Raw genomic sequence first — 11,696 nt, 5'->3', positions numbered from 1 at the left:
GATGGAGCCCTCTATGCATGCTTGTGTCATGGTGCAAAGAGCCTCACAAAATAACAGAATTAAACCGTGCATGTCTTAGAGATGGAGGAGATACTCTGGAGGTAGTTTCTACTTTCTTCAGCCCAACACACATTTCTCTTGAATGGTCTGTGCCCATTACTCCTACATTTCAGCTGAGACGGTCTCGGGCCCACACCTCCCCCTGACCACAGATGGCATCTACCTGTGTCCCCTCCCTTCCCTAGCCCCGAATTCTGCATTCAGAAGCACCGTGCATTTGCAGGAAAGGGCTGAGATGCCGCTCTGTAGATCCTCATCATGTAAAGGTGAAGTTAAGGTTTGGGAAGATGATCCAAACAGCTAGAGACTCCTGCCATCCCACCAGGGCACAGGGGATCCCGGGTTTGATGCATGTGTTCTGGGAGAGCTGCAAGAGGGATGTTGTGTCCAGGTTATTTTCTGGGTGTCAGTGACATCTTGCAGGAGACAGACCACATGACCCAGGAACACATGGGCAGGTCCTGTTCATCGCTGAGAGAGAGGGTCCCTGCTCTGTGTCTTTTATCAGAGACACAGAAGAAACTCCTCCGCACAGTGAGATCTCCACAAGTGGTGCTGAGGGGGACCTGTGACTCTCAAAGCAGTCGCATGACTCCAACCCCAGGGGCAGCTGTGAAGGAAGCTGGCCGTGTAAACTCAGGGGTCTAGATAAGTAAGCGTGGCTGTGGCAGGCTGGAGTGGACGAGTCTGGGAAAGTCAACTCGAGACAACCTCTCACTGACTGTACAGGGTGAGACCCAAATATCAGGAGAAGGTCACAAACAACTCATGTCTGAACTTTGCTATGTGACAGTGTCTCTCATGCTTGAGATGATCTCCCAAAGAGCTCAGACGTTTCAATCCCTGGAACACGGAACCAAAGACAGAACAGGCCTCCCTCCAAAACATACATCTCCTACCAGCTCTGAAACGTCCTATCCTGGACATACACACTCTCAGATACCTCAGGGACCTCACAGCCTGGGTCACAAAGCCCAAGAGACCCCAATGACATAGAAAACCCAGACAACAACCCAGGAACAAGCAGCTCAGAGACCTCAACCCTGGACACACAACACTGAACAGTTCGCAGAACTCAGACCCCTCCAAGAACTCAGTGAAGGAGGACACAGACACTAAACCTGCTCAGAGACATCAGATTCTAAAATTCAGACCCACGTGCGTGTGAGCAACTTTAGAACCTGTGATGTAGAAAACGGATTACCTCACGGACCTCACAGCCCGGACCCAGAAGCCCACAAAACCATAGTGCGCACACCCTGAGATGCGGACACAGAAACAGTTGAGGGGACCGGGACAGGGAACACAGAGGCCTTGGGCACAATGTTCCCTGCAACAAACACCTAGGAGACCTCAGAGTGTGGGACACACCATTCCCACACAGCACAGAGTTTACAACCTGAGACACAGCAACTCCTCAACATGTCAGCAGCCTCAACCCCTGCGGTGCAGACTCATAACCGGGTAGGGAGGACACACTCAGGACGCAGGACCCCAAAAGGATCAGACACCTTTCGTGAGTTTGGAATAACCTCAGTGTTCTCACAACCTAGGATATGGAGCCCCAAGGGGCGCTATTGTGTCCTATCATTGACACAGACACTCGGGAGAGCTCAAACCCTACTTCCTGAAATCAGAACTGCTCCCATGCCTTGCATTCTAGACACAATACCTAAAGCAGATCAGACACCTCACATGCTGGGAGAGAACCCTGATCAGCCCAGAGGACTGTCACCCCAGACACAAGCCCTCCACAGCTCAGAGACCTGCCGACCTGGGACGCTACCCTCCAAATTGGTCAGAGGCCTCAGAATCTGGGCACAGAGCCTGAAAAAGCTCAGCAGAATGACATCTTGCCTTGGAGACACCTAAAAAGTCACTTGGTACAGGACACGTGTCAGATGCAGTCACAGCAAGAGATCACCCAGGCTCATGAGGCAGACATGGAGACACAGGGAGACAGAGACAGACAGAGTCAAAGGGAGCAATGAGGTGGGGGAGGGATTGAGGATTAGGGAGAGCATTTCTGGACACCTTCTGTCCTCACGGAGTTAGCCTCGATCTCAGGACCCGGGCCCAGGCAGCCGAGTAACCTTTTGTTTTCCAGGTGAAAGGGAGACCCCGGTTTCTGCCCTCAGAGGCTGTTTCTGGGCCTAGGCCACATCCAGGAGGGCAGGAGCTGGCCCAGGCACACAGGGGAGCCCTTTACCCATCAAAATGGGGATCCATTCTAGGCTTGGAGGGTTCATGCCATCATGAGGTGGAACCCTGTGCCCCTAAGGCCCCAGCTGCCCTCCTGCTGAGGTGCTGCTGTCCTGGTGTGGGGAAGGGGTGTCTCTGCCCCGGTGGAATAAGAGCATGAACCTGTGCTGCTTACGAAAGTGCTGGAAGCTTCCCCCAACCTTGGGACTGCTTGTCCACACCCTCTTCATCCGCCCTGAGCAAGTCTGCTTCAGCCTCCTGGGCAAGTGCACTCAGGAGGCACGGCGGCCACCTGGCTTCTCTCTGCCCTCTGTGGCCCTGAACAGAAGGGCACCTGCAGATCTTTCGCAAGGGAGTGAAGCAGAGGCAGCTAAAGTGGAGACCGAAGTAGCTGGCCGTGCTGTGCTGAGGATCCGTGGCACAGACCAAGAGCTGACACTGAGGGGTGCTGCTGTCCCTCCCCAGTTATCCTCCCTGTGCCATGAGAGACCCGTCCCCCCGACCCCACTCCCTACCTCTAAATGCCTGATTCTGCTTTACAGGAGACAGCACATGAGGGTATCCATGCTTCTTGCAGGGCTTTGTGCAAACGGAAGGAGCCCAGACATCTCCCTGCCGCATCTCCTCTAGACCAGCCCTAGGGCAGGGCTATTTGCTCATGGATGAAAACAGCTGTAAGGCTGTGGAATTCGGGGACTGAGGCCCAGGTGGGCCTGGCCGGTAGGCCTGATCCTCCTGGCGGACACACTCAGCGGCCCATCTCTGATTCCCTGGTGGACGTGCACTCCCGCAGGACCACAGGAGCCCAGTGTCGCATCTTCAGCATTTCCTCCAGCGCTCTGAACACAGTCCGGGCTTAATCAATGCCTGGTGGGATGCTCTCTGACTGAAGAACCCAGCTCTTAGCTACGCTCACCCAAACACCTGTCCCTGCTTAATGCCTAAAATCCCATATTTAGGCTGGGCACGATGGCTCACTCCTGTAATCCCAGCTCTTCAGAGGCTGAAGTGGGAGGATCAGTTGAGGCCAGGAGTTCAAGACCAGTCTGGGCAACATAGCGAGACCCTGTCTTTACAAAAAAAAAATTAAAAATGAGCTGGGCAGGGTTGTGAGCACCTGGAATCCCAGGTACTCAGGAGGCTGAGGTGGGAGGAAGGTTTGGGCCTGGGAGGTTGAGGCTGCAGTGAGCCTTGATCGCGCCACCGCACTCCAACCTGGGTGACAGAGCACAATCCTGTCTCAAAAAAATATAATTAAAAAAGTAAAATCCCGTATTTGTTTATTTACAAAAGATTGAAAAGATTTGCAAACTATTCATTAGACAGGGTGTTAATAACCATGATATACAAGGAAGTCAAACATCTCAACAGCCAAAAAACCCATCCAAGCTCAAATAAATAGGGAAATTATCTGAATAGATGTTTCTCAAAGGAAGACCTACAAATGGCCAAGAAATGTATGAAAAAATGTTCAGCATCGCTAATCATCAGGGAAATGCAAATCAAAACCACAATGAGAGCTGGCTGGGATGGAGCAGGCCTGTAGTCCCAGCTACTTAGGAAGCCAAGGGAGGAGGACTGCTTGAGCTCAGGACTTCGAGACCAGCCTGGGCAACATAGTGAGACCCTGTCTCCAGAAAAGAAAAGAAATAACAGTAAAACCACAATGAGTTATCGTCTCACACAGTTACAATACCTGTTATCAAAAAGACAAAACAAACAAACAAACAAACAAATGCTGGCAATCTCACTCAGCTAGAATGCCTATTCTCAAAAAGACAAAAAATAACAAACACTGGCAAGGATGCAGAGAAAAGGGAACTGTCATACCCTATTGGTGAGAATTTAAACTAGTAGAGACACTATGGAGAACAGAAGGGAGGTTCCTCCAAAAACTACAATAGAACCACCATATGATCCAGCAATCCCACTACTGGGCATTTATTCAAGGGATAGGAAATCAGCATATCAAAGAGACATCTGCACTCCCACATTGATTATAGCACTATGCACAACAGCCATGCTATGGAATCAGTCTAGATGAACGGATGAAGAAAATGTGGTACACGTACACAATGCAATACTTTTCAGCCCTAAAAAAGAATGAAATTCTGTCATTCTGAGCAATCTTGGGTGGAAGTGGAGGACTTTATGTTAAGTGAAATAAGCCAGGAACAGAGACTTAAACACCACATGTTGTCATTCATATGTGGAAGCTAAAAAATGCTAATCTCATAGAAATAAAAAGTAGAACAGAGGATACTAGAGGCTGGAAAGGGTAAGGGGTGGTGGAGATAGAGAGAGATTTGTTAAAGGATACAAAATTACAGTTTGATAGGAGAAGTAAGTTATAGTGTTCCACAGCATTGTGGGATAACTATAATGAACGATAATATATTATATAGGCCGGGCATGGTGGCTCACACCTGTAATCCCAGCACTTAGGGAGACTGAGGCGGGCGGATCATCTGAGGTCAGGAGTTTGAGACCAGCCTGGTCGACATGGCAAAACACCGTCTCTACTAAAAATACAAAAATTAGCCAGGCGTGGTGGTGGTTGCCTGTAATCCCAGCTACTCGGGATCCTGAGACAGGAGAATCGCTTGAGCTTGGGAAGCGGAGGTTGCAGTGAGCTGAGATCGTGCCACTGCACTCCAGCCTGGGTGACAGAGTGAGACTCTGTCTTGAAAAAGTAAACAAATAATATATTATATAGTTTCAAATAGTTAGGAGGACACTGAATATTCCCAACACAAAGAAATGATGAATGTTTGAGACAATCCATATGCTAATTACTCTGCTTTGATCACCATACATCATAGGTATGGAAATATCACTACTTCTCCCATATATATATATACACACACACACACACACATACATATATACACATATATGTATGTATATTTATATATGTATGTGTATATATATATACAATTATTCTGCCAATTTTAAAAATGAAAATAAAGAAGAAATACAATTGATATTTGCATAATGGTATCATGTACCCTGAATTTGAAGTATGGTGTTATTTTGAGAATAACTACAGCAACAACACAACTGAAGGCCAGTTCAGCTACTGAAAAGATTGATTCAAACCCCAGCAACAACACCCTGGCAGAAAAAGAAGACACACTACATACAGAAGAATAATTTTAAAGTCATCCATCAGACTTCTCATCAGAATCTGTGCAACCCAGAACTTTCTAATCAGCACAAACAATTTTTTTATATGAAGGTGATATAAACATGTTTACACAAACAGGTAAACAAACAAAAATGGGGAGAAAAGTCACTGTCAACACATTTGTCCTGCAAAACATGCTAAAGGAAGTTCTTGGGTCAGAAGGAAAATAGAAGGAAATTTGGAACTACACACAGAACTTCACCGTGCTGAACACAGAACAATTGTGGGCAAGTGCAAGATTTTTTTTTTTTTGGAGATAGAGTTTCCCTCTGTCACCCAGGCTGGAGTGCAGTGGCACGATCTCTGCTCACTGCAACCTCCGCCTCCTGAGTTCAAGCGATTCTCCTGCCTCAGCCTGCCAAGTAGCTGTGACTACAGGTGCACGCTGCCATGCCAGGCAAATTTTTTTGTATTTTAATAGAGACGGGGTTTCACCATGTTGCCCAGGCTGGTCATGAACTCCTGAGCTCAGGCAATCCACCTGCCTTGGCCTCCCAAAGTGCTGGGATTACAGGCATGAGCCACCAGGCCCAGCCGATTGTTTTAAAAAAATTTTAAGTTTCTTTTTTTTAATTATTATTATACTTTAAGTTTTAGAGTACATGTGCACAATGTGCAGGTTAGTTACATATGTATGCATGTGCCATGCTGGTGTGCTGCCCCCATTAACTCGTCATTTAACATTAGGTATATCTCCAAATGCTATCCCTCCCCGCTCCCCCCACCCCACAACAGGCCCTGGTGTGTGATGTTCCCCTTCCTGTGTCCATGTGTTCTCATTGTTCAATTTCCACCTATGAGTGAGAACATGTGGTGTTTGGTTTTTTGTCCTTGCGATAGTTTGCTAAGAAAGATGGTTTCCAGCTTCATCCATGTCCCTACAAAGGACATGGACTCATCCTTTTTTACGGCTCCATAGTATTCCATGGTGTATATGTGCCACATTTTCTTAATCCAGTCTATCATTGTTGAACATTTGAGTTGGTTCCAAGTCTTTGCTATTGTGAATAGTGCCTCAATAAACATACATGTGCATGTGTCTTTATAGCAGCATGATTTATAATCCTTTGGGTATATACCCAGTAATGGGATGGCTGAGTCAAATGGTATTTCTAGTTCTAGATCCCTGAGGAATCGCCACACTGGCTTCCACAATGGTTGAATGAGTTTCCAGTCCCACCAACAGTGTAAAAGTGTTCCTATTTCTCCACATCCTCTCCAGCACCTGTTGTTTCCTGACTTTTTAATGATTGCCATTCTAACTGGTGTGAGATGGTATCTCATTGTGGTGGTTTTGATTTGCATTACTCTGATGGCCAGTGATGATGAGCATTTTTTCATGTGTCTTTTGGCTGCATAAATGTCTTCTTTTGAGAAGTGTCTGTTCATATCCTTTGCCCACTTTTTGATGGGGTTGTTTGCTTTTTTCTTGTAAATTTGATGGAGTTCATTGTAGATTCTGGATATTAGCCCTTTGTCAGATGAGTAGATTGCAAAAATTTTCTCCCATTCTGTGGGCTGCCTGTTCACTCTGATGGTAGTTTCTTTTGCTGTGCAGAAGATCTTGAGTTTAATTAGATCCCATTTGTCAATTTTGGCTTTTGTTGCCATTGCTTTTAGTGTTTTAGACATGAAGTCCTTGCCCATGCCTATGTCCTGAATGGTATTGCCTAGGTTTTCTTCTAGGGCTTTTATGGTTTTAGGTCTACAATTTAAGTGTTTAATCCAGCTTGAATTAATTTTTGTATAAGGTGTAAGGAAGGGATCCAGTTTCAGCTTTCTGCATATGGCTAGCCAGTTTTCCCAGCACCATTTATTAAATAGGGAATCCTTTCCCCGTTTCTTGTTTTTGTCAGGTTTGTCAAAGATCAGATGGTTGTAAATATGAGGCATTATTTCTGAGGGCTCTGTTCTGTTCCATTGGTCTATATCTCTGTTTTGGTACCAGTACCATGCTGTTTTGGTTACTGCAGCCTTGTAGTATATATAGTTTGAAGTCAGGTAGCGTGATGCCTCCAGCTTTGTTCTTTTGGCTTAGGATTAACTTGGCAATGCGGGCTCTTTTTTGGTTCCATATGAACTTTAAAGTAGTTTTTTCCAATTCTGTGAAGAAAGTCATTGGTAGCTTTATGGGGATGGCATTGAACCTATAAATTACCTTGGGCAGTATGGCCATTTTCACGATATTGATTCTTCCTACCCATGAGCATGGAATATTCTGCCATTTGTTTGTATCCTCTTTTATTTCATTGAGCAGTGGTTTGTAGTTCTCCTTGAAGAGGTCCTTCATGTCCCTTGTAAATTGGATTCCTAGGTATTTTATTCTCTTTGAAGCAATTGTGAATGGGAGTTCACTCATGATTTGGCGCTCTGTTTGTCTCTTATTGGTGTATAAGAATGCTTGTGATTTTTGCACATTGATTTTTGTATCCTGAGGCTTTGCTGAAGTTGTCTATCAGCTTAAGGAGATTTTGGGCTGAAACGATGGGGTTTTCTAGATATACAGTCATGTCATCTGGAAACAGGGACAATTTGACTTCCTCTTTTCCTAATTGAATACCCTTTATTTCTTTCTCCTGCCTGATTGCCCTGGCCAGAACTTCCAACACTATGTTGAATAGGAGTGGTGAGAGAGGGCATCCCTCTCTTGTGCCAGTTTTCAAAGGGAATGCTTCCAGGTTTTGCCCATTCAGTATGATATTGGCTGTGGGTTTGTCATAGATAGCTCTTATTATTTTGAGATACGTCCCATCAATACCTAATTTATTGAGAGTTTTTAGCATGAAGGGCTGGTGAATTTTGTCAAAGGCCTTTTCTACATCTATTGAGATAATCATATGGTTTTTGTGTTTGGTTCTGTTTATATGCTGGATTACGTTTATTGATTTGTGTATGTTGAACCAGCCTTGCATCCCAGGGATGAAGCCCACTTGATCATGGTGGATAAGCTTTTGGATGTGCTGCTGGATTCGGTTTGCCAGTATTTTATTGAGGACTTTTGCATCGATGTTCATCAGGGATATTGGTCTAAAATTCTCTTTTTTTTGTTGTGTCTCTGCCAGGCTTTTGGTATCAGCATCAGGATGATGCTGGCCTCACAAAATGAGTTAGGGAGGGTTCCCTCTTTTTCTATTGATTGGAATAGTTTCAGAAGGAATGGTACCAGCTCCTCCTTATGCCTCTGGTAGAATTCGGCTGTGAATCCATCTGGTCCTGGACTTTTTTTGGTCGGTAAGCTATTAATTATTGCCTCAATTTCAGAGCCTGTTATTGGTCTATTCAGAGATTCAACTTCTTCCTGGTTTAGTCTTGGGAGGGTGTATGTGTCGAGGCATTTATCCATTTCTTCTAGGTTTTCTAGTTTATTTGCATAGAGGTGTTTATAGTATTCTCTGATGGTAGTTTGTATTTCTGTGGGATCGGTGGTGATATCCCCTTTATCATTTTTTATTGCGTCTATTTGATTCTTCTCTCTTTTCTTCTTTATTATTCTTGCTAGCGGTCTATCAATTTTGTTGATCTTTTCAAAAAACCAGCTCCTGGATTCATTGATTTCTTGAAGGGTTTTTTTGTGTCTCTATTTCCTTCAGTTCTGCTCTGATTTTAGTTATTTCTTGCCTTCTGCTAGCTTTTGAATGTGTTTGCTCTTGCTTCTCTAGTTCTTTTAATTGTGATGTTAGGATGTCAATTTTAGATATTTCCTGCTTTCTCTTGTGGGCATTTAGTGCTATCAATTTCCCTCTACACACTGCTTTGAATGTGTCCCATAGATTCTGGTATGTTGTGTCTTTGTTCTCGTTGGTTTCAAAGAACATCTTTATTTCTGCCTTCATTTCGTTATGTACCCAGTAGTCTTTCAGGAGCAGATTGTTCAGTTTCCATGTAGTTGAGCGGTTTTGAGTGAATTTCTTAATCCTGAGTTCTAGTTTCATTGCACTGTGGTCTGAGAGACAGTTTGTCATAATTTCTATTCTTTTACATTTGCTGAGGAGTGCTTTACTTCCAACTATGTGGTAAATTTTGGAATAAGTACAGTGTGGTGCTGAGAAGAATGTATATTGTGTTGATTTGGGGTGGAGAGTTCTGTAGATGTCTATTAGGTCCGCTTGGTGCAGAGCTGAGTTCAGTTCCTGGATATCCTTGTTAACTTTCTGTCTCATTGATCTGTCTAATGTTGACAGTGGGGTGTTAAAGTCTCCCATTATTATTGTGTGGGAGTCTAAGTCTCTTTCTAGGTCTCTAAGAACTTGCTTTATGAATCTGGGTGCTCCTGTATTGGGTGCATATATATTTAGGATAGTTAGCTTTTCTTGTTGAATTGATCCCTTTACCATTATGTAATGGCCTTTTTGTCTCTTTTGATCTTTGTTAGTTTAAAGTCTGTTTTATTGGAGAGTAGGATAGCAACCCCTGCCCTTTTTTGTTTTCCATTTTCTTGGTAGATCTTCCTCCATCCCTTTATTTTGAGCCTATGTATGTCTCTGCACGTGAGATGGGTTTCCTGAATACAGCACACTGATAGGTCTTGACTCTTTATCCAGTTTGTCAGTCTGTGTCTTTTAATTGGAGCATTTAGCCCATTTACATTTAAGGTTAGTATTGTTATGTGTGAATTTGATCCTGTCATTTTTTTAGAGAAAAGATCTCCCTATGTTGCCCAGGCTTCTCTCAAACCTCTGGGCTCAAGCAATCCTCCTGTCGCAACCTCCCAAAGTGCTGAGATTACAGGTGTGAGCCATCATGCTCAGTCAAGACTTTTTCTTGTAGCTAATCTCTTTAAAAGAAAATTGGGCCAGGTACGGTGGCTCACGCCTGTAATCCCAGCACTTTGGGAGGCTGAGGCGGGCGGATCACAAGGTCAGGAGATTGAGACCATCTTGGCAACGTGGTGAAACCCCATCTCTACTAAAATACAAAATTTAGCTGGTGTGTTGGTGCGTGCCTGTAATCCCAGCTACTTGGGAGACTGAGGCAGGGGAATCACTTGAACCCGGGAGGCGGAGGTTGCAGTGAGCTGAGATTGCGCCACTGTACTCCAGCCTGGTGACAGAGCAAGACTCCGTCTAAAAAAAAAAAAAGAAAATTGACTGTCAAATAGTAACAATGTATTGTGGGGTTCTGACATAGGTAGAAATATAATGTAAGACAACAATAGCAGAAAGCTGGGGAGAAAGGAAATGGAAGAATACAGCTGTAAGAGTCTTACAGTGTACATGAAGTGGTAGGATAGTACTTGAAGTCTGGCAGGAATTTTTGCACTTTTTGTGTGGATCAGTAGATTGACCATTATCCTACAATTTGACATAAACTCCATGGGGGCGGGGATGTAGTCTTTTTTTATCGTATGCCCCAGACACTCAGCGCAGTACAGAGAATATAGTTGGGATTTGGCAAATGACTGTTCAACAAATGAAGTTTTTTTTTTTTTTCTGATAGGGTCTCACTATATTGCCCAGGCTGGAGTGCAGTGCCCTGATCATGGCTCACTGCAACCTCCACCTCCTGGGGAGAGAAAAGTGACTTTATTTCAGAGAGCCACCAAGCTGAGACGATGATGGACTAGTGTCCTGTGGAGCCATCTTAAGGGGCATGAATCTCAAGCTTCTTTTTACAGGCAAGGGAGAATCAGGAAAGGGTGAGGTCAGGAGGAGAATGGTGACCACAGACATCTAGGTGTCAACGGGAGCCCGGGGAGGTGGCAAAAACCTTTCACACAACATTGCCGCTTGTGTGTACACCCTTCTCATCTCCTTGGGGCTGGGTTCTGAAAGGGACTATTATCATCCTTGCTTTGAAGTTAAACCCTAAACTAAATTCCTCCCATAGTTAGCTTGGCCTACGTGCGGGAATGAGCAAAGGCAGTTAGCTCCTCAGGTCAGAAGCAAGACAGAGCAAGCCCTGGTTGATTTCTCTCACTATTTCAGGTGTGCCCTCCCTCTCTGTTAAACACATACACACACACACACACACACACACACACACACACATTCCCCTGGCACTGATTCAGATCAGTGGGCAGCTTCTGGGCAGCCACCTGACCTGCATTAGGAGGCTGAAGGGCACTGGAACTTTAGCTCGATGTTGGCTTCGAAGCTTCCTGAAGGTGTCATGGCATGACACGCAGCCGGGCTGAAGAGCTTTCTGGGTGTGTGGGTGGTAAGGGCCTGGGGATCTTCATACCATCATACTGGTATCTTGTACCCTGAATCAGAAGTATTGTGTTATGTTGAAAATAACTGCAGCAATA

Source organism: Pan troglodytes, chromosome X (assembly GCF_028858775.2).
Source record: "Pan troglodytes isolate AG18354 chromosome X, NHGRI_mPanTro3-v2.0_pri, whole genome shotgun sequence".
Classification (NCBI taxonomy): Eukaryota; Metazoa; Chordata; class Mammalia; order Primates; family Hominidae; genus Pan; species Pan troglodytes.
This window is presented reverse-complemented; position numbering follows the sequence as displayed.